At 44.1% G+C, this 27,829-nt stretch overlaps 1 pseudogene across 1 annotated transcript; it reads right to left on the reverse strand.

Moving 5' to 3' along the window:
* Positions 1-626: 626 nt before the first annotated feature.
* On the reverse strand, positions 627-27,739 carry LOC146342558 (vomeronasal type-2 receptor 26-like; annotated as a pseudogene). Its single transcript, XR_014784068.1, has 7 exons — positions 27,716-27,739; positions 26,619-26,794; positions 16,004-16,181; positions 10,290-11,138; positions 6,978-7,205; positions 6,750-6,876; positions 627-1,779 (listed from the first exon to the last, which is right to left on the reverse strand). The product of XR_014784068.1 is annotated as a vomeronasal type-2 receptor 26-like (transcript).
* Between the last annotated feature and the right edge of the window lie 90 nt (positions 27,740-27,829).

Consider the following 27,829-nt stretch of genomic DNA (forward strand, 5'->3'; position numbering starts at 1 on the left):
CCATGATAGGCTACGTAAATATTTATGTAGCCTATCACGGCAGGGGGAAAAAAAACCCAGCATACACAAATGGCGGTAGCTACTGCCATTTGCGTACACTGGGGTTCCCCCCCCCCCGCTGTGATAGGCTACGTAAATACTTATGTAGCCTATCACGGCCTCCGCAGGGATGCAAATGGTGTCCCTGCATTAGCCATGATAGACTACGTAAGTTATTTACATAGCCTATCATGGCTGAAGAAGGAGGAAGTGAATGGAGGCCACAGGATGGCTGCCATTCGCACAGCAGCACGGACAGGAGCAGGTAAGTACTCTGTTTCATGCGCCTTTCATGGGGTGGGGGCAGTGGGCACTTCGTCCCGCATGCCTTTCGTGGGTTGGGGGGGCGGGGGCTTTGTTCCGTGATGGTTTTCCGTCGCAGAATTCTCTGACATCCCTATAACAAATACAAGTTAAGAGAAGGACATTTGTTGCACTTTACACAGCTCTCTTCATCTTACAAGGAGAGCTCATCTTGTAATTCCTGTCTATAAAACACCAGGATCTGCAATGATGTTTCACTTAATTCTATTTTTGAGAATCCTGATTCTGGGAATTGTGAAGAACAATGATCAACAATGAGCATTGAATACATTTTCTCAATTTATTTTTGTTAGCATGGCTAAGGATCACTGAATTTAAATATGATATGATGACATAAGTTCACTTATGGTTTAAAGTAATTGTTTTTACTACATTTGCATTCTAATGAGGGGATAATTACCACAGCAGAAAGGTCTGTATCCATGTAATAATAGAAGAGACCAAATCTGTTTGAAATCAATGTAACTGCTCATGGAAAAAATATACCTATTAGGGAAATAATCCTGGGGATTCTTTAAAACTTTCTTCTTATTAGCTGCTCTCTTTTGTTCAACTCAGGCCTCAATATAATGATAAAACATTTTGGGGAAAAGATGCAACACAGTAATCCAGCACTGGAACCTAAGATGGAGAAGATCTCCACAGCAACCATGTATTTCCCCTTGGTGCTGAGGTAAGTTGGAACAAAGGAAAGCCAAACACTGCAAAAGACCAACATGCTGAAAGTGATAAATTTGGCTTCATTAAAACTGTCAGGTAAATTCCTGGCCAGGAAAGCCACAGTGAAACTGATAAAGGCAAGAAATCCCATAAAGCCCAAGACACAGTAAAACCAAGTAGCTGATCCTTCATTACATTCCAGTATAATTTCTTCTTTCAGTGAATGCATGTCAAAATCTGGAACTGGAGGAGAGGTTACCAGCCACATAATACAAATAGTAGCTTGAATCAGGAAGCAGGAAAGGACAATGGAGATGGCCAGTCTTTCCCCCATCCATTTCCTCATCCTGGACCCTGGTTTGGTGGCCATGAAAGCTAGAATGACTACGATGGTTTTAGTCAATATGCAAGCAACAGCCACTGAGAAGATGAGACCAAAAGCAGTTTGTCGAAGGAGACAGGTCACTTTCTCAGGTCGGCCAATGAACAGCAAAGCACAAAGGAAGGAGAGCAGAATGAAGATCAGTAGAGTGTAGGTGAGGTTCTGGTTGTTGGCTTTGACTATGGGAGTGTTCTGATGCTTAGTGAAGATCCCAAGCACTAATGCTGTGATGAAAGAAAAGGATAAAGCAAAGCTGGCCAAAGTGATCCCTAAAGGTTCTTCGTAAGACAGGAAACTTATGTCTTTGGGAATGCATAAATCTTGGTCATGGTTTGGGTATTGATCATATGGACAGGGAAAACAATAATCGGCATCTGAAAAAAGAAAAGAACAAAGTCTGGCAGCCAAATGTTTATTGCATTGCTGCAACTAGTCCTCAAAATTACAAAATCCTGGAACAGAGCTTCTATGAGTGTTTTCAGAACATGTGTTTATTGCATTATCACCCTGCATCATTCATGGGATTTTATGGTGAGTCAAGTTCCTGCAAATTGTAACCCTCTTGTCTTTTCCCACTGCATTTTCTGTCTTTACTCATAACCAGAAAATATATTAAGAAAGAAAAGGCAGAATAACTGAACAATGCATTATCACTGGTACCTCTAGGAGCCTTCCATATAAGCACCCTATATCGAAATAGGAGGTGATTTATTCAGAAGCTCAGGAAGGGGACAAATGCCTGGGTCTGGGGTGAAAATTCAGGCTGTTAAAGTACTTAGAACTTTAATAACAAGGGAGACATCTACAGTCAGAGGCTCTTTCTGTTAACCATATTCCTTCCCTTTCCTTAAAGTTTTGCTGCTGCTTTACTAAAGCAATTGCTACCATGATCTGTCTCTTTGAGGATATTGCTGCAGCTTTCTTGAAGCAGTTGCTACCATGCTCTGTTTCTTGGAGGCTATCTCACCCTACAATGCATAAGTTTTTCATTCCTTCCTTCCTCAAATGCAGGATGGGGCAATTTTGCTATCACTACCCTTATAGGAAAGCTGTAGCAGAAGCTGTTCATTATCCTTGTGTATTCAGTAGTATTAGTGCTGAATTAGGGTTGCCATGTCTTCTTTCTAACAGTCTCATCCTCTTTAAGAGCTACATGGCAGGCAGGTACAACATGGTCCTCTCCATGCTGGGAACAGCATCTGTTGAATTTGGCCAGTAGTACAGATGTTGTTTGTTTCTGTTCATTTTTCTATCAGAATTTACTGACATTCATACCATTCTTCCTATTCAGGATGGAAAGGAGTTAAAAAAAAGAAATGAAAAAGGGATGCATGTGAAAGTGAAACTGATAGATTTGTCCATCCCTACTTGCTGATACACCTTAAAAGGTTATTTCAACTGCCTTACATTGACATTTATCTCAAAAACATTGAAATAGTGCAACATAATTCCTTCTATAGGCATAACCAGGCCCAACAGAAAATATTTCATTCTTTATTTCAGATCTTAGATTTCTGGTACAGCACTGCAATTTTCAAAATTTGGAGGAGATGCTGCACTATCACCTGGTTTGCAGTGTATGTTATGAGGTCCTGCAAAAGCACCTGTTTGCAAAACGACAACTAAAATTCCAAGAAGTTTTAGAGGAACCTCTGGCTATTGAAGCAGCATCATTGTGCACCTATACCTTGCTCAGAAATCCAGGTGGTTAACTATATTGATCTGTGACTATCAGATATCCTTAGGGCTCAGTGGAAATGTTCCCTGAACACAGTAGGTGCTGCAGGAACTCTGAGATCCAGACAACTTTACCTTGTACAGTATAAGACCTTTGGCAGATCCCATTAATGACATACCAGCCATTTCAGAGAGGTACAGAGCCAATATTCTTATAGTCAGGAATATCAAGTGAGTGTGCCAAGCCTAGGTGAGCATGCCTCTCTCCCATTTATCACAATGGATGAGATGATGAACCACATTCAGCCAGGCTTGCAATATCCTGCCAATGTGAGGAAAATTTCAGTCACAGTAATCATCAAGAGCACTCCATGCTTCATGGAAGTCAATTCTAGTCCAAGATGCTTTATCATCTCATTAGAGACAGACAGATCTTTCCATGTGAGGGCCCAGAAATGGTTCCTTTCCCCTCCACAATTATCAACTATCAAGAAAATCAAGTGCTAGCATTTGTCAAGTGTTACCAAATGTTCCATGGGACCTTATGGCTATTGGTTGCTGTCGTAGTCTCCAAGGATGTTGTACTAGCTTCCTAAACCTGGACAGATCTGAGCAACTGGGTATTGGGCTCACAGATATCCATCAGGTTGGTGGATCAATATTTAATACCATACTAACTGAGTTCAACTCTGTCTTCGACAACGGTCTTGGAGAATACAAGAGTCATTCCATTTCCTTGCTCCCGGATCCTGCTGGAGTTCCAATATGGATGAAACTCTGCTGTGTCCCATATGAACTCTGAGGAAAGATTGACACTCAACTTGCCCTTGTTCTAGAACAATGCATCCTGGAGTCAGTGATGCAATCAGCATGTGAGTTGCCAGTCTTTACTCTGTTGAAATCAAATTGTGACATCTGCATTTGTGGTGCAATATAAACAAAGCAATACATGGGCACCCATTTCTAATTCCAGTGGTGAGCCATCTTCTTGCATAAGTGCCAGAAGGAGTAGGTCTTTGCCATGTTGGACCTGACCTTCACCTATCAGCTATTGTCTGTGAGTGAATGGTGCCAGTCCTGATACCCAGATCTCCACTTATTGTGGAGCATTCAGAGTAAAGCTCCACCAGTTTGGACTTTGTGTGGCCTGTGGAGATTTTTTTTTTTTTTTTTAAGAATTTAATGGACAGGATTCTTAAGGAAAAACCTGATGTCATACTATATTTGGATAACATCGTCATTGCTTCAAGTCCCATTGTCGAGCTTGCAATATGTGTGTGGGCAGTACAGACCCATTTTAATGAAGCTAGTCTCCATGGTAAGCATACGAACTGTGTGTTTGGTCTCCCCCATATTGGATTCCTTTGTTATGCTATTAATGTACAGGGCATGTGGTCCACCCCAGTACAAATTAAAGCAATTCATGATGCCCCTGTGCTTTGTACTCAATAGGAACACTTTGGGGGACTTTTGAACTTGTATTACACTTTCCTGAGGCATATGACTGCATTGGCAGAACCATTGCACCACCTTTTTTGACAAGTATGTTAAGTGGCAGTGGACAGATTAGCATGGGCATTCCATGCCATACAATGCTTCATATCATCTGACTGAGACTTGGCCCACTATAATTTTCAGGGGCCTTTGATTCTCACTTGTGATGCATCTCCATATGGGATTGGAGCTGTCCCAAGAGACCAATGTTGGGCCTCTTATGGGGTTCCCATTGATTTCTACACCAGAATGATGGCTCCAATGGAATGGAGCTATGCTAAAATTGATTAAAGGTCCTGGCTGTTGTAGGTCATGTTCAAAACTTCCATCATTACGTCTACTATCAGCCATTCTCTATATCTACTGACCATGAGCTCTTGTTGGGGCTGTTTGCCTCCAACCAGCAGACATCTCAGATGTTATATCTGCATAAGCTGCAGTGGGAGGTTGTGGGGAATGTGTATGCCTACACTCTGCAGCAGACATCTCCAATATTATCTCAAAGAATATTTCTCATGCTGATGTCCAGCCACTTCCCCCTGCCATTTGCGGAGGTTGATGCTGCTGTTGGAATCATTCCCAGAACCACCACTCCATACTGCATCATCCAGAAACCCAGTTCTTGCTTGTGTTCTCAACTGCATGTGTGGAGGGGATGGCCATTAAGGAAGGGGGGGGGAATTCAGGCAATATGTATCCAAACAACATGAATTATCAGTGCACAAAGGATGACTCATCTGGTACAACAGAGTAATCATCTCCATGACACAAGGGCTGTCTTTACATGAGGTGTTTATTGAGGGCTCATGACTGGTCACTCACAGAATGTTGCTGGACATTTACATGATGCCATAAACCTCCAGGGCACATCCAGCTGTATTTGATCTTTATCCCACTAAGCCCCCACCCCACCCCGAGATAATACACTATTTAAATGTTGATCCACTTTAATGGCTGTGTATAAATGTGTGGTTCTGCTATAATCACAGCCTGGGTTGAAGAAGTCATTGAGAAGAGCAGGAAAATCACAATTGCTCTCTCTCTCCCTCCTCCCCTCCTCCAGTGTATCTGCCTGTTGACCTGGGCTGGGAGAGGAGAGTTTTCTCAGCCAGGCTAGGAGAGGCTCAAAGCAAGCACAGAGCTGGCCAAGGGAGGAAGAAGAAGAGGGTGATTTCCCATGTAATGGCTGACAGCAATGAAGCCACCCCCACCCCCACACACTGCTTTTCAGAGAGAGAGAGAGAGAATGATACTTGAATCTCTCTGGAGACCAAATGACTTGTCGCTCACTCTCTGCCACACAGAATGTGCCTGTGAAAAGAGCTGATCTTTATCTCACTTACAATGTGGAAACAGAAGCTCCAGTAAATTACAAAATAAACAGCCATTTGTGATGAACCTCTAGGTCTTGGGAGCTTTCCATGTTTGGTATCCTGGCACAATGCACAATGGCCAATGACACAGCTCATCCTTGGTATTTTCTGGGCTATGTGACCTCCTGTGGGTGTGGGGGGAGGGGTATAGTTTAATGGACCTCCTGGCTCACCATACCAGGAAGAGCTTGAGTCTGCTCTCAGGCACTGTGTTTTCAGTATCCTGTTCAGCCATGCCTACAACAGGAGGCTGGATGACCTGTTCTCAGTAAACTTTATTCATTAAAGTTGTTCCTGTTAGTTTGCATCCTCTGTGTGGCCTTCTCTTTATGATACATTTTACTCTCTTGCAAATATGCAAAAAATAGAATAATAATGGGTAGCACAGCTCCCTCCCCTCCTTCACCTAGATTTGGTACTCAGGCATGGCTCAGGGACAATTCAGATCATTAGTCTTGTGTCTTCAAGGAAAACACAGTGGGATTCCTGATTTTTTTCTTTATTTCCTCCAAATAGATCAAAAACCAAGAATTATCCCTAACTTCATCATGTCTGGCTCCGGATGTGCTATAATAATTTCTGTTAAGTGAACTGCTACATGTAAGATCAAACCTACAGTGGTGATTTAAAACTATCCTTTTAGTTAGTTTTAGTTTTAGTCAGTGGAAAAAAAGAACAACTTTTAAAATACAGGCAGAATGACTGTTGAGATGATGTAGACATTGTAGATCACAGAAGATATTAAAACAAAAAGAAAATAAACAAAAAGAAAATAAACCTTGATTGATGGCATATCTTACCGTCTTGTATTGAAATCTTCCCTTCTGAACATGGAAGGCAATCATAGCAGCAAAATGGCACCCCTTCTTTCTTTGTCCTACTGAAACCTGAACGACAATGGTCATTACACAAAGAAAGGGGCCATGCCTGTGCATAAAAGGAAAAGGACATTATTTAAGCATTCCAAAAAGAAGAATATAGGGATGAATATTGCATTCTTTTTTTAATATATACACCGCAAAATCTACCTGATTAAATCTGTTGGGCCAGACAATGGCATCCTCCTGAATGGTGAACATTTTTTCGTCGAGAGTATTTGGGTCTACCCTTCCGACTTTAACTCTGAGAAAGGACTGATTTGGGAACATGACCCAGTTGATAACATCAAATCCAGCAACTAATTGCCCATTTTGGTCAAACAAAACCTTTTCCCCAGCACTATTGTTAAATGAGACACTTCTCAGAAAGTGGTGGAGCTAAATTGGAGAAAGATAGAGGGTTTTTTTAGAAACAGATGTAGATCTAGAACAGGGTGATAATAAATTGGACTTGAAAAATATAGCTTCAACATTTTATTTTATTCTTTCTTTCTATTCTGCCATTCCTCAATGGACTTTAGGGTGCTGCTCCTTGCCTCCTCCCCACACACACCATTTTACCACCACCACATTTCCACAAGGTAGGTTATACTGAGGGCTCCATCACATGGGCTGAGAATTCCACATCAGTGCCAGTTCTTTCCCCATCCGGCACCACTGTAGGACTGGGTCATTCTCTTTAGATGGCTGTCCCCTTCGCATTATTTTTCATTACTTTCCTTCCCACTGCCAGTCAGGGTGTAGCCATCATTTGCATCTTTCCCTCCCCTTGCACGTTAATGGTGGATGGGGACTGACACACTGCAAGTCTTCAGCCCTCAGCACACTTACTTGGGAGTAAGCCCCATTGAACTTAATGGGATGCTCTGAATCAACAGAGGATGTTGATTCTGAGCTTGGTGGGGTGGGGGATCAGATCTGTCTCCCCTCGTTGTAGGGAGGCATTTTACTAGGGGTGTATGAAAACCTGCTTACCTGGCTCCGCCGGGTTCCACTGGGGGGGGGAGGCACTCCGTCCCTCCCCTCGGAATCCTCGCCAGGGGGGGAGGTGCTCCATGCCTCCCCTTGGAATCCTGGCTGGCTGGCTTCACTCCGCGGGGATTCCGTGGAGCCACCGGCCGGCTCCACCAGCAGCTGGACATCCGGCCGCTGGCTAGCAGGGAAGCAAATGGCAGTGGCCATAGCCGCCGCTGCTTGTGTCCCTGAATTCAGCCGTGATAGGCTACGTAAAGACTTACGTAGCCTATCATGTCTGGGTTAAAAAAAACCAACAACAACAAGTATGCAAATGGCGGCTACGGCCACCACCATTTGTGTTCCATATTTTTGGCCATCTTAGTCTACGTAAATATTTATGTAGACTAAGACAAAGACAAGAAAAGGAAATGCAAATAGCGTAGTGGATGCTATTTGCGTTCCCCTTTATTTTCACCGTCTTACTCTACATAAATATTTATGTAGACTAAGACGGCGAAAATAAGGGGGAACGCAAATAGCGTAGTGGATGCTATTTGCATTCCCCCTTATTTTCACCATCTTAGTCTACATAAAAATTTACGTAGACTAAGATGAAGACAAGGAAGGGGAACGCAAATAGCCTAGCGGATGCTATTTGCATTTCCCTTTATTTTCACCGTCTTAGTCTATGTAAATATTTACATAGACTAAGACGGCCAAAATAAGGGGGAATGCAAATAGCGTCCGCTACACTATTTGCGTTCCCCCTTATTTTCACCGTCTTAGTCTACATAAATATTTACGTAGACTAAGATGGCCAAAAATAAGGAACACAAATGGCGGCAGCTGTAGCCGCCGCCATTTGCGTACGCTTTTTTTTTTTTTAACCCAGGCATGATAGGCTATGTAAGTCTTTATGTAGCCTATCATGAATGGGGGGGGGGACAGACTGCAAATGGCGGTGGTGGCGGCAGCCAGTCGGAAGACCAGCCGCTGCTGCTGCTGAAGCTGCTGCTGGAGCTGCCGCCATCCGGAAGATCCGCCCCAGGTGAGTATCGTCCTGGGGGGGATCCGCGGGGGGTGTGGGGAGGTGGCAGGCCATTCCCCCACAGAGTTTGCACTGGCATTCGGCCTCACCGTGATCCGTGGCAGAATTCTCTGACATCCCTACATTTCACCCTCTTCTCCTTCCAATCAAGAAATGTCCTCAAGCATTTACATGGCAGACACATGGTTTGAGAGCAATGCACTTCTTTGGTGCCCTGTTGCTGAGCGGGCAGCATGCTGCACTGCAGCCAGGATTTGGGCAGTTTGGCAGAAGGGTCACCTTGAAGTAAAGAGGGAAATTGCAGGCAGGGGGAGGGTCAGGTGCAGATCTTTCCTTCCTCAGCAAGACTTGAGCAGAGGCAGGAGTTGCCCTCAAACCGTGCACCCTCCCCTCCTTGCAAGGAAGGGATAGAGCACAAGCCCTCATGCCTGTCAAACCTTCCCGCAGGGCTGCAGCCCATTCTCAATGTGTTTGTCATCCTGACCATGCCCGCAACAACCGAAAACAAACGTGCACAGCCAGTTTCTTCCACTACTGGAGGATTTCACAGGCAGGTCATAGTGGTCCTGTTCCATGGGCTGAAAAAAATACCACATTTTTTTGCGTGTTTGGGAAAAACAAAGGATAGGCTGGGGAAAATGGAGGGAGACACCCTGAAGGGTAGCGGCGTCATCTAAAGAGCCTGCAAACTTCTGTGACAGAAGCATCTCAATAGCAGGATAAAAGCTCTGTGTGAAGAAGCCCTGAGAGTTAGTAACAGGCCCAAGATCAACCAGTAGGCTTCATAGCTGAAGAGGGGTGGGTGGGTTGAACCTGGGTCACCTATACTCTAACACTATAAACACTACACCACACTGGCTCTTGTTTGCTTTACCTCTAGTAGTACAAAGTGTAGTAGGTAAGCACCAATATTTTTAAACATTTTATATGAACGTTATGCTATAAATGTATAACAGGATTATTTACAGAATAATGCAAACAACATACAGACCTTGAGGAGTACAGTTAAGAAGCCTTGTTTGGGATAAAAAGGTAAAGGTGTCCCCAACCAGTTGTGTCCAACTCCAGGGTGTGGTGCTCATCTCCATTTCTAAGACGAAGAGCCAGCGCTGTCCAAAGACGCTTCCGTGGTCATGTGGCTGGCATGACTGAACACCAAGGTGCATGGAACACTGTTACCTTTCCTGCTGAAGCGGTACCTATTTATCTACTTGCAATTTCTTGCTTTCGAACTGCTAGGTTGGCAGGAGCTGGGACTGAAGATGAGAGCTCACTCCCTCACGCAGCACTCGGGTCTCGAACTGCTGTCCTGCCGACCTTCCGGTCTGCAGTTCAGCGTCTTAACCACTAAGCCACCGTGACCTTGTTTGGGATAGTTGTGTATTAATTAGGACTAGGCAACAGCCCATAAGCAGGCTTTTTTGTGCTTTCCTGCCTTTTTGTGCTCAAGACATTACCTGCCATGGCTGCGAATTCAGAAGTTCCCATCTCCCACTATCCACCATAATTCTGTGTTTCAGCTGGGATGAATGCATGGCATGCAAAGCTTGTGCCACAGCATAGACTGCATTGTAGATGCTGTAGCTTTGGCTAGTCATACTCAGTTCAAAAACAGACACAGGGAGAGTCTCCAGCTTCTCTTCCCCAGTGCACATTTGCCCATCATTCTCATCTACTATGTCGCTGGGGAACAAACACTGAAATGCATCTTCCCAAAAATCCCTGAGAAAACCATCTTCTGTTTTTGAGGTAGGGCTTCTCCTCTGAACAAATTCTTGGAATCCTGATGGCTCCTTTGAGTGAACTGCAAGGGATATAGAACCATGGAGGAAGTCCAAGGGCCAGCTTCTCTGAATGGCAATTGATGTGAAATCCATCTGGGCTGTCATAATCCAGACCTTTGCCTTGTTTAATGTATCTTCAAATTCTGGTAGGCAAAGCAACAACCTCAAACTTAGCATACTCTCACCCAGGATCACTACTGCATTGGCACTGCTTCCCATGACAACGTTGTGCAATTCATGCCCCTCATCCCACATTTCAGTGATTTCAACATTATATGTCTTTTGGGGGAATTTTTCAATGAAGTCAAAGCAGATACCTCTCTGGGCACACATTGGAACCATGTTCTGAACAAATCTATCTCCATCATCATAATTCACAGAAATCATCCCAATCCATGTCCACTTGAAATACAGCAGTAACTGGAGAATCCCTCTATACTGAAGAACTTCATTTGGGTACATGGAGTGGAAAAATTATCCCTGGGTTTCGTTATTCATTCCTGGGTCAGATCCATAAGTAACCTAAAGAAATCAAAGAGAAGGAAAGAGAAATTTCCCAAATAATAACAATAACAATAAGTATGTGTGTGTGTGTAGTACAGTTGCTGAAGTGTCATGCTTGTACCTGCAGGAGAAGGAGGAGAAGCCACCATCAAAGGAAGGAGTAGCACAAGGAAGAGGGAGTACCTGCTGCCTGCCTGCCTACCTGCTGCTGCTGCTGCCATAACAAACATCATCAATGCTGCTCCCTTCCTGTGGACTTCTGCCTGGTAGACCACCATTAGATTGTAAGCCCGAGGGCAGGGACTGTCTTAATATTCATCTTTGTAAGCCACTCTGAGAGCCTTTTTCGGCTGAAGAGTGGGGTAAAAAACACCCTAAATAAATAAATTCCCTGCAGGACCAGGACCCCAAGTATTGAACCAGCTGTTGCTGACAACCTCCACCTGTCCCCTTCTTGGAAGGAGATATATAAGCTGGCTGGCTGAGGGTGTGGGCCACCACTGGCTGGGTCACCACTGAAGGGTGCGCAGCCCTTTGGGTCACTCTTTTGGAGTGTAGAGTTGGGGTGTGGGATCCGGGGGGGGGGGGAGTAGCTGTCATCCGTAAGGATTCAATCTCCTTCACAAGGAAACCCATCCATCCTAGCACCAATTTTGAGGGGTTGTACCTTGTGTTGGGCCAAAGAGACAGAACAGGTCTGCTGCTGGTGTGTCACCCACCCCACTGTCCAGCTGTCTTCCTGGCTGAGGTGGTTTCGGAGGTGGTGCTGGAGAACCCTAGGATAGTGGTTCTGAGGGACTTCAACATCCATGCTGAGGCTATCCTGACAGGACCTTCTCAGGACTTCATGGAAACCATGACATGGAACTTCATGGACCTTCTCAGGACTTCATGGAGACCGTAGCCGCCACCATTTGTGTATGTGTGTTTTTTTTTAACCCAGATACGTAAATCTTTACGTAAAGATACGTAAATCTTTACGTAGCCTATCATGTCTCTGTAAAAACAAAAAACAACCTTCCAGACTGCAAATGGTGGCGGTGGCAGCTGGTCGGAAGACCAACCGGCGCCGCCACCGGCCAGAACATCCACCCCAGGTAAGTCTCGTCCTGGGGGGGATCCGGGGGGGGGGGGATGGCAGGCCGTTCAGCCACAGATTTCAGGGGGCCGAATGCACTGGCATTCGGCCTCACTGAGATCCGCGGCGGAATTCTCTGACATCCCTAATCTTAGCTAATCTGATCTAGCAGGGGTGGATTGGCTGGATGGGTCCAGGGAGTGGTAAATGCTTCATTCTGTCAGGGGGTGATTCCTGCTGCCTTGAAAAAGGTTATAGTGAACCCTCTCCTGAAGAGGTCCTCTGTGGACCCAGAGGTGTGTGGGCGCTATCACCTCGTCACTAATATCCCTTTTTGGGGCAAGGTGCTTGAGCACGTGATGGCTGGGCAGCTTCAAATATTCTTGGAGGAAGCTGATTATCTGGACCCATTTCAGTCTGGTTTTAGGCCAGGGTATGGCACTGAAGCGGCCTCGGTTGTTCTGACTGATGACCTACCCTAGAGAAAGACAGGGGGAGTGCTATCCTGTTGATCCTCCTGGATCTCTTAGCGGCTTTTGATACCATTGATCTCAGTATCTTACTGGATTGGCTCTTTGGGATGGGAATTGGGGGTTCTGTGCTACAGTGGTTCCACTCCTACCTGTGGGGCCAATTCCAGAGAATGGTATTGGGGGATTCCCATTCTACCCCATGGCTATTAAGCTGTGGGGTGTCACAGGGTTCTATTCTATCCTGCTTGCTGTTCAACATCTATAAGAAGCCATTGGGTTTTGGGGTGGGGTGTCACCAGTACACTGATGATGCTCAGCTCTATTTCTCCTTGTCATCAGAGTCAGCTGCAGTGATGAAGGTGCTGGACCAGTGCCTGGAGGCTGTAATGGGCTGATTGAGGGCCCACAAACTGAAGCTGAATCCTGACAAGATGGAAGCTCTGTGGATTGGTGCTTACCAAGTGTGGGAACTGGGTAAGCAACTTGTCTTGGATGGGGTTTCACTCCCCCGGAAGGAGCAGGTGTGTAGCTTGGGCATACTCCTGGATCCATTCCTGTCACTGGAGCCCGAGGTGGACTCCATGGCCCAGAGTACATAGGGCCAGCTTTGGCTGATCCACCAGCTATGACCTTTCCTGGACAGGGATAACCTAGCCACAGTAGTGCACACACTGGTAACTTCCCAATTAGACTACTGCAATGCACTTTATGTGGGGCTGCCCTTGAAGATGACTCAGAAGTTGCAGCTAGTGCAAAATGCAGCAGCTAGACTGTTGACTGGAACATCACCTAAAGGTCACATAACACCAGTCTTAAAGGAATTGCACTGGCTGCCAATATGTTTCCAGTTGGAATTCAAGGTGCTAGCAATGACATTTAAAGCCCTAAGCACCTTGGGACTTCAATATTTGATGAGCGCCTCCCTCTATATGCCTGCCCAAGGACTGTGATCTGTTGGAAGAGCCCTCCTCTGCATCCCACCAGTACGAGACATACACTACGGTGGGACATGGGAGAGGGCCTTCTCTGCTGTGGCACCCCAGTTGTGGAATGCTCTCCTCTTGGAGGCCCGATTAGCACAGACACTGGTGTCATTTTGGCACCAAGTTAAAACATGGCTTTTTACGAGAGCCACTGAGGGCTAATTGGATTCCCTGAGTGTGTACACTGTTTTAACTGTTTTATGGTTTTAGATTTTAAATTGGTATTAGCTAGCTTAATGATTTACGATGTTTTTAGCTATTTAAAGTATTTATTGTTCTACACTGTTTAAACTGATTTTAGCTGTATGCCACCCTGAGAGCCTAATGCTATAGGGTGGGATACAAATGTTTTAAATTAATAAAATAATGCTTGTCCCCAAACAATCCAATCTAGTTTTTCAGTCAGTGTTTGTCATATAGTGTATTTTGTCGTTGTTGTTTTTCTTAGCATCACTGAATAGAATTTAAATGGGATACAATTTAAAAGAGAAAAAGCAGGTGTCCTTTCTACCCAGGCAGCTCAGTGGGATCATGAACTGTATAAATGGTAGTATAGATTGGTCCACTCCATGCCATGGGGAATAGGGTACCACATTCATCATTGCTCTCCTATTCTAAAGTACCTTTGAAAACATAGAACAAGTACAACTACAACTTTCCCCCTAATGTGTTAGCTTTGTATAGCTTTCCATATATCTTTCACACTGAGAGCCTGTGTGGTATAGCCATTCGAGCGTTGGACTGGGATGCGGGAGACGCCGGTTCTAGTCCCTTCACGTGGCCATGGAGCTCACTGGGTGACTTTGGGCCAGTCACAGACTCTCAGCCCAACCTACCTCACAGGGTTGTTGTTGTTGTGAGGATAAAATGGAGAGGAGGAGGATTATTTATGTATGCCACTCTGGATTACTTGGAGGGAGAAAAAAGTGGGATATAAATGCAATAAATACATAAATAAATTGTGTGTGTGTGTATTTATATCTATATGGGGGAGAATTCAAATGGGTATTCAGCACTTGCTGTGTCAAGTAGAATTGACCATTGTATCACCACAGTATTTCACCACCTCAGGGTGAAGTAAACATTACTTTAAAGAAATAGCTAGCAGATACATCTTTTATAATAATAATAATAATAATAATAATAATAATAATAATAATAAAATCACTGGGGACCCAATCCCGTTCAGGACCATAATGTGGGGCATAGGGAAGCGTGTTAGGCCTTTACCTCCTGTTGTAGTCCCAATCCAGACTGGGATCACCATGTCTGTAATTTGCATTGCCAAGAAGTCAAAGGGTCACTTTATGGCAATGCAAATTGTCCCTGCCTCCATCTTTCCCTATCTCTCATATGAGGGATTATATGCTGGTCTAGGGGGTTGATAGAATAATCTAACTTTCTTACTGTAAACACTTATGGTAAGATAAGGTTGTGTTATATCCTCTTTAAGTACAGTGCATGGTTCACTTTGTGAACACCATACCCTTGCAAAATATGTCTTTATTTCCAGGTTCATGATTGGGGACACATGTACATATGTGCACATGTGATCAAGAACATTCAGCAGCATAATGAACTGACATCCAGTTAGAAATACCTGGGAGTGAGACCAAGAAAAGACAGTACCAACAAATCCCAAAGAATGCACCAAACTAGTGTGTACAAATGTAACAAGGGGGATCTGCAGATCTTTCCCAGTTCTGTCCATCAGGTTATTGGTCTATAAAGATTCCATCAGAGGATAAAAGTTCAAGGAGGATGGAAGGAAAGAGGCCTTGTGAGTTAGCATACAGAATTTCATTAGAGAGTTGGCAAACAGGTGGGGATCCAAGTAAGATTTTTTTTTTAAGAGAGTGAGAATTGAAGAAACAATAAAATGTTTAAAGCAAGAAGGCCAAGAGCAGAAGGGAGAAGATAATGAACATGTGGGTGAGAGAGGGAAGAACAGAGAGCAATGGTTTCCAACAAGGAGAGGGAACTGGATTAAGAAGATATGTTGGCTTTAACTGAAGAAAGAAAAAAAATTGTAAACACAGAAACTGCAGAACATTAGGGGGGAAAGAAAGCAGGTGGATATGGTAAAATACAAGATGTAGGAGGAATATTACAACCAGAGGAAGAAGAAGGTAAAAGGAAGGCATAACAGAAATTTTATCCACAAAATATTGGGCAAAACTGTTAGTAGAAATTGATAAAGAAATGTGCAAAGAAGGAGGTCAACATCCCTCTTAGTTTCTATCATACCACATTCTGTTCCCAAATTTAAAAGTAAAAGGAAGCACAAATGGCTTACTAAACTCCCTTGCTCTGTCCTTTGCTCACAGGTAAGACATGTTCATGTCTTACCTGTGGAATCTTGTAGTTGCACAGGATGGTTGCCATGTCGAGGGAGATCTTAGCATTGGGTCCTCCAATGACAGCCACTGCATTGTTGTGGCCATCACACTTGTAGTTAGGGATGAACCTGTCCTTAGTAGAGAGAAGTTCCAATACAGCATGATACGTCCAGCTTCCAATGAAATAGCTATTATAGATATGGAAGCCCAGGGTGACATTGGGCAAGAGCTGGGGATTTTCATTGATCTCCTTTACAGCAAATGCACAGGCCATTGAGTGCTGGTAGTTTTGAGTCATGAACCTTTAATGAGAGTCATAAATTGCATTCCTATATGTCTGCCCCAGATATCCACTGCATTATAGTGGTTGTTGTCCTGGCAGCCAGAGGAACAAGGCCCAGTGAGAAGATGTGTGCCCTGCCTTCTAGGGGGTGGGGAATCATCACAAGGGAAATACCATCTTTATTCCATCTATCACTCAGAGAAGGAGCAGCTGCAGGAAGCAGCAGCTTTTTCTTTCTGTCTTTCTTTTGCTTTTTCTCCTATGTAAACGGAGAATATATGGCAATATATTGCAATTATGTCCATGACATGAACAGCAAAGTTAACTTTTTCATATTTAATGGGGGGTGCAAATTAGGTAAAAGTTACTTGAGCAAAGATTTTAGCATGCATTGAATGTATTTGGAACATAGGAAGCTGGCTTATACTGACTCAGACCATTGGTCCAACTAGCCCAGTATTGTCAACACTGGCAGACAGCAGCTCTCCAGGGTTTCAGGCAGGATTCTTTCCTATCCCCCTACCAGAAAATCTGGCGATTCAACCTGGGAACTTCTGCATGGAAAACATGCCTCTTTTCATTGGGCATTATTGCACTGAGCTATGTTATTCCATACTAGATTCTAATGGACCTGAAAATAACTCTACTTGGATTAATCAATGTATATATCAAAAGCAAAACAAAGGGAATGCAAGCCCCTAAGAAAATGTATGTATGCAAGTTTGTGCTATGATTTATAATATTCTTATTATATTTAATCTGTATTGAGAATTTGGAATCTGCAGAGAATTCCAACTTTTAGTAAACTTTTGAACTTCTACTTAACTGTCATATGATATATCATGTTCTACATTTCTACTAAACAAAGTTCATGAAATCAAATCAAATAATGCTCATGCTCTCTCTCTCTCTCTCTCTCTCTCACTCACACACACACACACGCATACGCATGCACAATGAATTAGGGATGTGCACAGACTCCTTGCTTCCCTTTGGATGCTGTTTAGGATCCTCCAAAGCAGCCGCTTCTTGTCAGACCGATTCAGACCCAATCTGCTTTGCTTTGGATTCAGATCCAAAGTGAGATTCAGATATCTGAATTATTCAGATTTGTCATTTTCCCGTTGACTTGCACTGGAAAACAGAAATGGCCATAACTTTTTTTTTCAGTTTTCATGATAAATATATGAAGTTTGGGAATCTGGTAGCCCTTATGGATGGTATCCCACATGCCAAATATCAGACAGTTTAGCCAAGTAGCTTTTGTGCTATATGCAGGTGAAATTTGAGTTTTGCAACCACAACAAGAACTCTCAAAGCAAAGTTTCCCTCTCTCACCCACATGTTCATTATCTTCCCACAGAAGTGCATGCAATTTGGAAACATCTCAGTCCCTATGGAGGGGATCCCACCTGCAAAATTTCAGAGTTTGTCTTTGTCAGAGTAGTTTTTTGTAGGCCCAGCTAAAATGTGCTGTTCTCAGACATTCAAACCAAACATTGGAAGGTATAATCAGAGAAGTTAGGCATTGAAGCAGTGATTAGGAGGAGGTCACTATCCCTAATCTCTACTGTAGGTTTCTTTGAAGTGCAAAATTACTCCCTTTCCCTAGTACTACTTTCCTATCCAGAATCATAGTTGATGACCTCAGGCTATCGTTGGCTGAATTGCCTGGGAAAACACTGGCTGCTAGGCAGGAATTGCCTGGGAAAACAATGGCTGGTAGGCAGGAAGCAACACAGCAATCCTGCCAAGTGGGCACATTGACTTGAACAAAGAGCAATGGCAGTTGTCTGCTGGACTGACAGAGGCAGGAAGCAACACAGCAACCCTGCTGTCCTACTACACAAGGACGCACCATCCAGACTGGGGGAGAGCCAGCTTGTCTAGCTGTGCTGCTAGTCTGAGCAGCACCTCGCCAGCCTCTGCCCCTGCCAAGATACCAAAGATGCCTCATTCTGGGCTTGTTTTGCCAATACTTTGTGTTGTTGTTGTTCAGTCGTTCAGTCATGTCTGACTCTTCGTGACCCCATGGACCATAGAACACCAGGCCTTCCTGTCCTGCGCTCTCTCCCGGAGTGTGCTCAAGCTCATATTCATTGCATCGGTGATGCTATCTAGCCATCTCATCCTCTGCCATCCCCTTCTCCTTTTGCCTTCAATCTTTCCCAGCATCAGGGTCTTTTCCAGAGAGTTTTCTCTTTGCATTAGGTGGCCAAAATATTTGAGCTTCAGCTTCAGTATCGGTCCTTCCAATGAACACTCAGGGTTGATTTCCTTTAGGATGGACTGATTTGACCTCCTTGCAGTCCAGGGGACTCGAAAGCATCCATTCTCCAGCACTCAGCCTTCCTTATAGTCCAGCTCTCACAGCCATACATTACTACTGGGAAAACCATAGCTTTGATTAGATGGACCTTTGTTGGCAAGGTGATGTCTCTGCTTCTTACTATGCTGTCTAGGTTTGCCATAGCTTTCCTCCCAAGGAGCAAGCGTCTTTTAATTTCATGGCTACAGTCACCGTCTGCCGTGATCTTGGAGCCCAAGAAAGTAAAATCTGTCACTGCTTCCATTTCTTCCCCTTCTATATGCCAGGAAGTGATAGGGCCAGATGCCATGATCTTCGTTTTTTTAATGTTGAGTTTCAAACCAGCTTTTGCACTCTCCTCTTTCACCCTCAACAAGAGGCTCTTGAGATCCTCTTTGCTTTCTGCCATTAGGGTGGTATCGTCTGCGTATCTGAGGTTGTTGATAATTCTCCTGGCAATCTTAATTCCGACCTCTGATTCAACCAACCCAGCATTTCTCATGATGTACTCTGCATATAAGTTAAATAAGCAGGGTGACAATATGTAGCCTTGTCGTACTCCTTTCCCAATTTTGAACCAATCGGTTGTTCCATGTCTGGTTCTTACTGTTGCTTCTTGACCCTCATAAAGGTTTCTCAGGAGACAGGTAAGGAGGTCTGGTACTCCCATCACTTTAAGAATTTGCCACAGTTTGTTGTGATCCACATAATCAAAGGCTTTAGTGTAGTCAATGAAGCAGAAATAGATGTTTTTCTGGAATTCTCTTGCTTTCTCCATGATCAACGAATGTTGGCGATTTGATCTCTAGTTCCTCTGCCTCTTCGAAACCCAGCTTGTACTTGCAGTAGTTCTCGATTTGCATACTGCTGAAGCCTAGCTTGTATGATTTTGAGCATCACCTTGCTGGCATGTGAAATGAGCGCAATTGTGCGGTAGTTTGAACACTCTTTGGCATTGCCCTTCTTTGGAATTGGAATGTAAACTGACCTTTTCCAGTCTTGTGGCCACTGTTGAGTGTTCCAGATTTGTTGGCATATTGAATGCAGCACTTTAACAGCATCATTTTTAGGATTTTAAATAGCTCAGCTGGAATGCTGTCATCTCCGCTAGCTTTGTTGTTACTAATGCTTCCTAAGGCCCACTTGACTTCACTCTCGAGGATGTCCGGCTCAAGTTCAGTGACCGCACTATCATGGCTCTCAGGGACATTAAGATCTTTCCTGTATAGTTCTTCTGTGTATTCTTGCCACCTCTTCTTAATCTCATCTGCTTCTGTTAGGTCCCTGCCTTCTTTGTCCTTTATCATGCCAGTCTTTGCACAAAACGTTCCCTTGAGATCTCCAGTTTTCTTGAAGAGATCTCTAGTCTTTCCATTCTGTTGTTTTCCTCGATTTCGTTGCATTGTTCATTTAAGAAGGCCTTTTTGTCTCTCCTTGCTATTCTCTGGAACTCTGCATTCAGTTGGATATATCTTCCCCTTTCTCCCTTGCTTTTTGTTTCCCTTCTTTCCTCAGCTACTTGTAAACCCTCATCAGACAGCCACTTGGCTTTCTTGCATTTCTTTTTCTTTGGGATGGATTGAGTTGCTGCCTCCTGAACAATGTTACGGACCTCCGTCCATAGTTCCTCAGGCACTCTGTCTATCAGGTCTAATCCCTGAAATCTATTCCTCACCTCCACTGTATATTCATGAGGGATATGATTTAGGTCATACCTGAATGGTTTAGTGGTTTTCCCTACGTTCTTCAATTTAAGCTGAAATTTTGCAAGAAGCAGCTCATGATCTGAGCCACAGTCAGTTCCAGGTCTTGTTTTGACTGACTGTATAGAGCTTCTCCATCTTTGACTGCAAAGGACATAATCAATCTGATTTTGATATTGACCATCTGGTGATGTCCATGTGTAGAGTCACCTCTTGTGCTGTTGGAAAAGAGTGTTTGCTATGATCAGCATGTTCTCTTAGCAAAACTCTATTAGCTTTTGTCCTGCTTCATTTTGTACACTAAGGCCATGCCTGCCTGTTATCCCGGTGATTTCTTGACTTCCTACTTTAGCATTCCAATCCCCTATGATGAAGAGACATCTTTTTTTGGTTTTAGTTCTAGAAGATGTTGTAGGTCTTCATAGAACCGATCAACCTCAGCTTCTTCAGCATCAGTGGTTGGGGCATAGACCTGAATTACTGTGATGTTGAATGGTTTGCCTTGGATTCATACTGAGATCATTCTGTCGTTTTTGAGATTGTACCCCAGTACTGCTTTTCCCACCCTTTTGTTGACTATGAGTGCTACTCCATTTCTTCTAAGGGATTCTTGCCCACAGTAGTAGATACGATGGTCACCTGAATTAAATTTGCCCATGCCTGTCCATTTTAGTTCGCTGATTCCCAAGATGTCGATGTTCAATCTTGCCATCTCATGTTTGACCACCTCCAGCTGACCTTGATTCATTGATCTGACATTCCAGGTTCCTAAACAATATTGTTCTTTACAGCATCGGATTTTCTTTTCATCACCAGACACATCCACAGCTGAGTGTCCTTTCGGCTTTGGCCCAGCCGCTTCACTCTTTGTGGCGCTTCTTGGAAATACCCTCTGCTCTTCCCCAGTAGTACATTGGGCACCTTCTGACCTGAGGGGCTCATCTTCCGGCGTCATCTCTTTTAGCCTTGTGATACGTTCCATGGGGTTTTCTTGGCAAGAATACTGGAATGGGTTGCCATTTCCTTCTGCAGTGGACCACATTTTGTCAGAACTCTCTGCCATGACCTGTCCATCTTGGGTGGCCCTGCACGGCATAGCTTATGGCTTCACTGAGTTACGCTAGCCCCCTTGTCACAACAAGGCAGTGATCCATGAAGGGGCAATACTTTGTAGTATCATTTAAATAATAGATATTATGTGTGCAGTACATAGCCCACTATATTTTGAAATATGGACATGTGTAGTGCTTTGCTTGACCACAACACAAGCACACACACAGAGACACACAAGAGCAAAAGCAAAGCAAATACAGAACTACCTGCAAGCAAAGGAAATGGTTTATTATTATTATTTGTTTTTAGGGAAAAGATATAGACTTCAAAAATGGGAGGGAAACGAATACAAGAACTGAGAATGGTGGGGGTGGGGAGAGCCAAGAACAAGGAAAGGGAAGTACTTCTTTTCTTTTTTAAGGATCTAGCTTGAAAACTATGAAGAAAGAGCTGACTTGAGAATGGCGGCTGGGGGGGAGGGTATGGGAGCCAAATAACAAGGCAGGGAAAGTACTTTAAAAATACGTCTTGCTGTTTTGTTTTGTTTTTAATAAAGAATCTAGAAAGAACAACTAAGAAAGCTAATAGCATGGTTGAATAATTCAGAAGGGTGGCGGGGGGGAGAACAAGCTGCGGAAAGGGGGAACCAAACTGCTAAAGTAAATGTTTTTGGTTTTTAAACAAATAATCTTGAAAAGAAAGCAAGGGAATAGTTGAATTGAGACGGGCTGGGTGGGAAAGAAGAAGAAGAAGCTGCAGCACAGCACGCACATGCACACCACAGATCTAGCCAACCAACTTAACAGCTCTCTCTCTTGCAATGAATAAACACAGGCTTCCCCCCACAATATATCCAGTATCCCCACCTCACCCCCCCACCCCCATCCTCCACCACTGTCACTAATTGGAGACTGCTGGGTTATGTTCAGCCCTAATTTGGCAACTAGAGCTCTGAATCTCCTAGGCAGACTGAGGCACTTTGGCAGTGACTCACGTCACTTCAGAGCACCTTGTTGCTGTTCTGATTTGCTTCAGATCTCACCGATGCACCCCCAAAGTCTCCCAATTCACCTTAGTATTTGGATTTGGCACCAAAGTGATGCACAGCCCTCCTATGAATAATTTAAAAAATCTCAACATCTAGTCATGGAAATAAAAACCTTCATCATAAACTTGCGTTTGAATTTGAGCAAATCACATAGTCAGGAGCGGAACAATGTCCCCAGTATTTGTGCTCCACTGGCCCCTCAGCTAACATCCCCACAGTCAGTGCAGATTTTCAAAAGGAGGCGTTGAAGTATGTTACATTCAGGTAGTATTCCAGAGGGTCTGGAAACCCAGTTCTCCAGGATTCATAATTGCATGAATGCCTATGTGTGTGGTGCAGAATATGCACGGACTTGTGTTCTCAAATAATTGCTCTGAATTTGCACATATAGGGTGCAGGACAGGAGGTGTGGTACCTCTGCCGCTCAATGAAATTAGTCCTGTATGTGAAAGTGAATTTGAAGAAGGCTAAATGGTTACAGGAAACTCCCCCCTCACCCACACACACACACACACACACACACACCAAAATAAAACTAAAATATCAGGAAGAACAATTCTTAATAGCACTTTGTGCATGTGCTATACAACTTCCCAGCCTCATCCTCTGGAATAGAACCATCATTAAAGATAATGAAATTTCCATTACTTATTCAGAGATTCAAATACAGTGGTTGTTCTAATTCAGACTTACCAAACTTGGTGCCCTCCAGCTGTGTTGGACTTAGGGATCGCGGAGAATTTCTCCCCGAAACTTCGGAGGGCCGAGCGCCAACGTGTTCGGCCCCCCGAACAAGTTTCGGGGAGAAATTCTCCGCACACCCCCCCCCCGGGATGGGACTTACCTTTGCCGAATGTCCCTCCCGGCGGTGGGTCCGGCCGGCGGTCCTGCGGGTGTTCGTCTGGGGTGGGAGCGGCAGCCAGTCTTTTGACCGGCTGCTGCCCCCGCCATTCCAATCAAAGAAAAAAAAAACGCCCCCGTGATAGGCTACGTGACGATTAACGTAGCCTATCACGGCTAGATCTGCAAAGTCAGCCGTGATAGGCTACGTAAATCGTCACGTAGCCTATCACGGGTGACTTTAAAAAAAAAAAAAGCGCATACGGATAATGTCGGCCCCCATAGGGAGCCGCCATTCGCGTTCCTTATTTGGTCGCTGTAGTCTACGTAAATATTTAAGTAGACTACAGCGACCAAAGAAGGAACGTGAATGGCGGCTCCCTATGGGGGCCGCCATTTGCGTACACGCTTTTTTTTTTTTTTAAGTCACCCATGATAGGCTACGTGACGATTAACGTAGCCTATCACGGCTGACTTTGCAGATCTAGCCGTGATAGGCTACGTTAATCGTCACGTAGCCTATCACGGGGGCGTTTTATTTTTTAAAAAACTTTGGAGTTCGCGGCCGGGCGAGGCGAAGCACCTCCTCCCCGGCCTGAATTTCAGCCGGGCGAGGCGGGAAGCCTCCCCCCCGGCCTGAATTTCGGCCGGGCGAGGCGGGAAGCCTCCCCCCCTGGCCTGAACTTCACAGGGGGGAGCAGCGAAGTGCCTCCCCCCCACCGTGAACAAGCTTCGAGGACAGGTAAGTGACTTTTGTCCACCCCTAGTTGGACTACAGCTAACATCAACCCCAGCCACTGACCACGCTGGCAACAGATTATGGGAGTTGTAGCTCAAAACGTTTGAATGGCACCAGGTTATGGAATGTTGTTCTAATCCAATAACAGTATTTGTTAACACCCTCCCCCCCAAAAAAAATACAGCAATTTACCTCCCATGAGGTATATAAAAAACTTCAGGCATTGTTGCAAATACCCAGAAGCAAAACTTAGAAAATCTATATCTGCCATAGGGATGTCAGAGAATTCCACCACAGATCTCCGTGGCGGAATGAAGCCCCTGCCCCCCCAACCCACGAAAGGCGCACGAAATGGAACACTTACCTGCTGCCATCCGTGCTGACTTGCAAATGGTGGCTGCCCTGCAGCCGCCATTCGCTTCCTGATCATAGCCGTGATAGGCTATGTAAATACTTACGTAGCTTATCACGGCTAATGCAGGGAAGCCTTTTGTGTCCCTGCAGAGGCCGTGATAGGCTACGTAAGTATTTACATAGCCTATCACGGCAAGCCAAAAAAAACAACAACAGCATACGCAAATGCTGGTGGCTACCATTTGCATTCCCTATTTTGAGCCATGTTAGCCTATGATTTATGTAGGCTATTACGGTGAAAAAAGGGAATGCAAATAGCATAGTGGGCACTATTTGCGTTCCTTTTTTTTTGCCGTTAATAGCCTACGTAAATATTTACATAGGCTAAAATGGAGGGGTGGGGGAAAGGAATGCAAATGGCGCCCACTATGCTATTTGCGTTCCCTTTTTTTTGCCATAATAGCCTACATAAATATTTATGTAGGCTAAAAGGGCTCAAAATAGCTAACGCAAATGGTGGCGGCCGCAGCCATTTGTGTACACTGTTTGTTTGGTTTTTTTGGCTTACCGTGATAAGCTATGTAAATAGTTATGTAGCCTATCACTGCAGGTTCGTAGGACGCAAATGGCAGCCGCTACTGTGGCTGCCATTTGCATCCATAGCAGCCTGTGTGCGGCTGGAACTCCGGCTACAGACAGCCCTGGCTGGCGGCTCTGCGGAGCTGCCACGGAGTGGAGCCGGATGGTTTAGGATTTCAGGGGGAGGTGTGGAGCGCCTCCACCCACACCGCGAATCACCCCATCGAAAAGGTAAGTGACTTTCATACATCCCTACCATCATTCATATTTAGGGAAGGGTGAATCTCTCAGTTTCACTTTCTCCCATATCCATTAAAAAAAAAATGAATCTCAAGTTCTTTTTCTCCTGAATATGAAGACCTTTGTGAATTTTTGTAAATTCTTATAAAAATTCAACTAAACAAATGCCCTGACGCAAAATTTGGGAGGGCTACATGTGCCATCATTTGTGTTTAATGTCATGCAAACTCATGAAATAATCAGAAAATTATTATAAAATTAAAATAATAGACAGTTTTATTATTATAAAATTAAAATAATAGACAGTTGGTATGGATTTTCAAAAGGAGGCGCATCAGTATGGTGCATTCATGTGTAGGATTCTAAATGACCAGGAAACCAAATTCTGCAGTATTCAAGATTACGTGAAAGTCTATGTGTACTGTACAGAATGGGAAACAATTACCTTCTCAAACATGTGAACAGAATTTGCAGATATAGGAGGAAGGACAGGCAATGTGGCACTTCATGAAGTTAGTCCTTCATGTGAAAGTGAATCATATAATCAAAGCGATGGTTTTCCCAGTAGCAACGTATGGCTGTGAGAGCTGGACTATAAGCAAGGCTGAGCGCCGAAGAATTGATACCTTGGAAGTGTGGTGCTGGAGAAGACTCTTATGAGTCCCCTGGACTGCAAGGAGTTCAAATCAGTCAATCCTAAAGGAAATCAACCCTGACTGCTCATTGGAAGGACAGATACTGAAGCTGAAATATTTTGGCCTAATGTGAAGAGAAAATAAATATTTTAGCCACCTGGAAAAGACCCTGATGCTGGGAAAGATTGAAGGCAAAAGGAGAAGGGGACGGCAGAGGATGAGATAGCTAGATAGCATCACCAATGCAATTAATATGAATTTGAGCACACTCCGGGAGAGAGTGGAGGACAGGAAGGCCTGGCGTGCTCTGGGCCATGGGGTCACAAAGAGTTGGACACGACTTAATGACTGAACAACAACAAAATGATTTTAGGGATCCCTCCCACTCCCCGCCCACAATCCATCCATCCATCCATCCATCATCCATCCATAAATAGCATCAGGAAGTATAACCCTTAATATCACTTCAAGAGTTCTTTCAAACACCCTAAAGAAAAACTTAGAGTCTTCATTTGCCATAATTCATGTTAAATGCAATGCAGAGAGGTGTTATTTTCCAGGCTTGTGACAGAATCAGCAACTTCTTATAAAATAATAGATACTTCTTGTAAGAAGAGGTTTGGGATATGGGATCCCTACTTCAGTGATCACACCAACTACTAGTAGTAATAGTCATTGTAATAAATAAATGTGGCATGGAGCAACGGTAGATTGCTTCTCAGCAAAGGAAGAGAGAGAGAGAGAAGAAGAATAAATACAATACCTAGAATCAGCATGTATAGACAGATGCACAATTTCATTAAAAAACAGCAACAGCAGTAACAACAAAAACAAGTTCCTTACACACGGTGGTCGAGCAGTTCAGAAGAGGGACGTTTCTCAAAGGTTAGCAGATCTGAAAGCATGTAGATCTGATAACTAATGCCAGCAATGATGAGGTCTCCTGACTGAAAATACTTGTGAAGAATGGGAAGAGGGTCACTGATGTTACATTTAACAATAGTAATCTTGCACACTACCTGAGGCAGCAACACTAATGCCAAAACTACAATTACCATCATTGTGTAAGAAAATATTTCAATTTATCCATGGTTATATTGTCATCTGAGTGACCCTAAAAAGTACAGCCTGACTTTAACAGCCAAGAGTGTACAGTATCAGTACAGTATCAGTGATCAGCCTGAAGAATCCCGCTCTGTCTGTCTGTCTGTCTGTCTGTCTCTCTTTCTCTTGGGACACCTCTCACTGGCACAGAACATATTAATAGTATCCTTATGTCTTGTTTTCTAGTTTTGCTTGTGGCCAATGGAACTCCATAGAGAGACTTGGAGAAAAAAGTAAAAGTAGATAATTATAGCGCAGATAATCGCCTACACAGAGTTATATGTCAGAGGAAAACATGTATATCACAGCTCATCAGAAAGCATATCTTCTGTGCTGTGGAGTACCAAGGGTCACATAGACTTATAATGCACCAAAGAAAAAAGCCAGCAGAGAAATAAAGCCTTAAGAAATTTAAAACAACAACAAAAGAAAACCTAACACAAAAGAAGAAGAAAAAAGTTTGCCAAGTTTCCATTTGTAGTGATGGCATTTGCAGAGATGGCCAGGTGGGCACAAATTCTATACTGGGCCAGTCCCCCCCCAAAAAAAAATGTTAACATCAAATTAAAGGCCAGGTTGGCCCCTCACCACATTGGGTGTGGGACAAGGGCAGCATTTGGGTGACCCCAGAAGTGAGAAGGGACAAGCTAGCACATGGTATATGAAACATCCTATTTCAGTGCTGATGTGGGTGGTGTTTGTGGGGTTATAACCCTCCCCCCCACATGCTAGACCCTCTTCTCATTTGCCAACAAAGGAGCAACGACATTGGTGAGAGCAGAGACATGATCCTACATGGCCTTTTCGGCATTTGAAACCTTGGAGCAGGTCCTCACCCTGTTGTGGGCACACCTCTCCATGGGTTTCTCTCATGCTAGGCAGTGGTGGACATGCACATGGACCAAGTGTGGGGTTTTTAGACTCTGATGTGGCCTTTATGGCCCTCCTGT

The sequence above is a fragment of the Heloderma suspectum genome, chromosome 6 (genome assembly GCF_057233095.1).
Source record: "Heloderma suspectum isolate Gila_16-S chromosome 6, 16-S_ref, whole genome shotgun sequence".
Lineage (NCBI taxonomy): Eukaryota > Metazoa > Chordata > Lepidosauria > Squamata > Helodermatidae > Heloderma > Heloderma suspectum.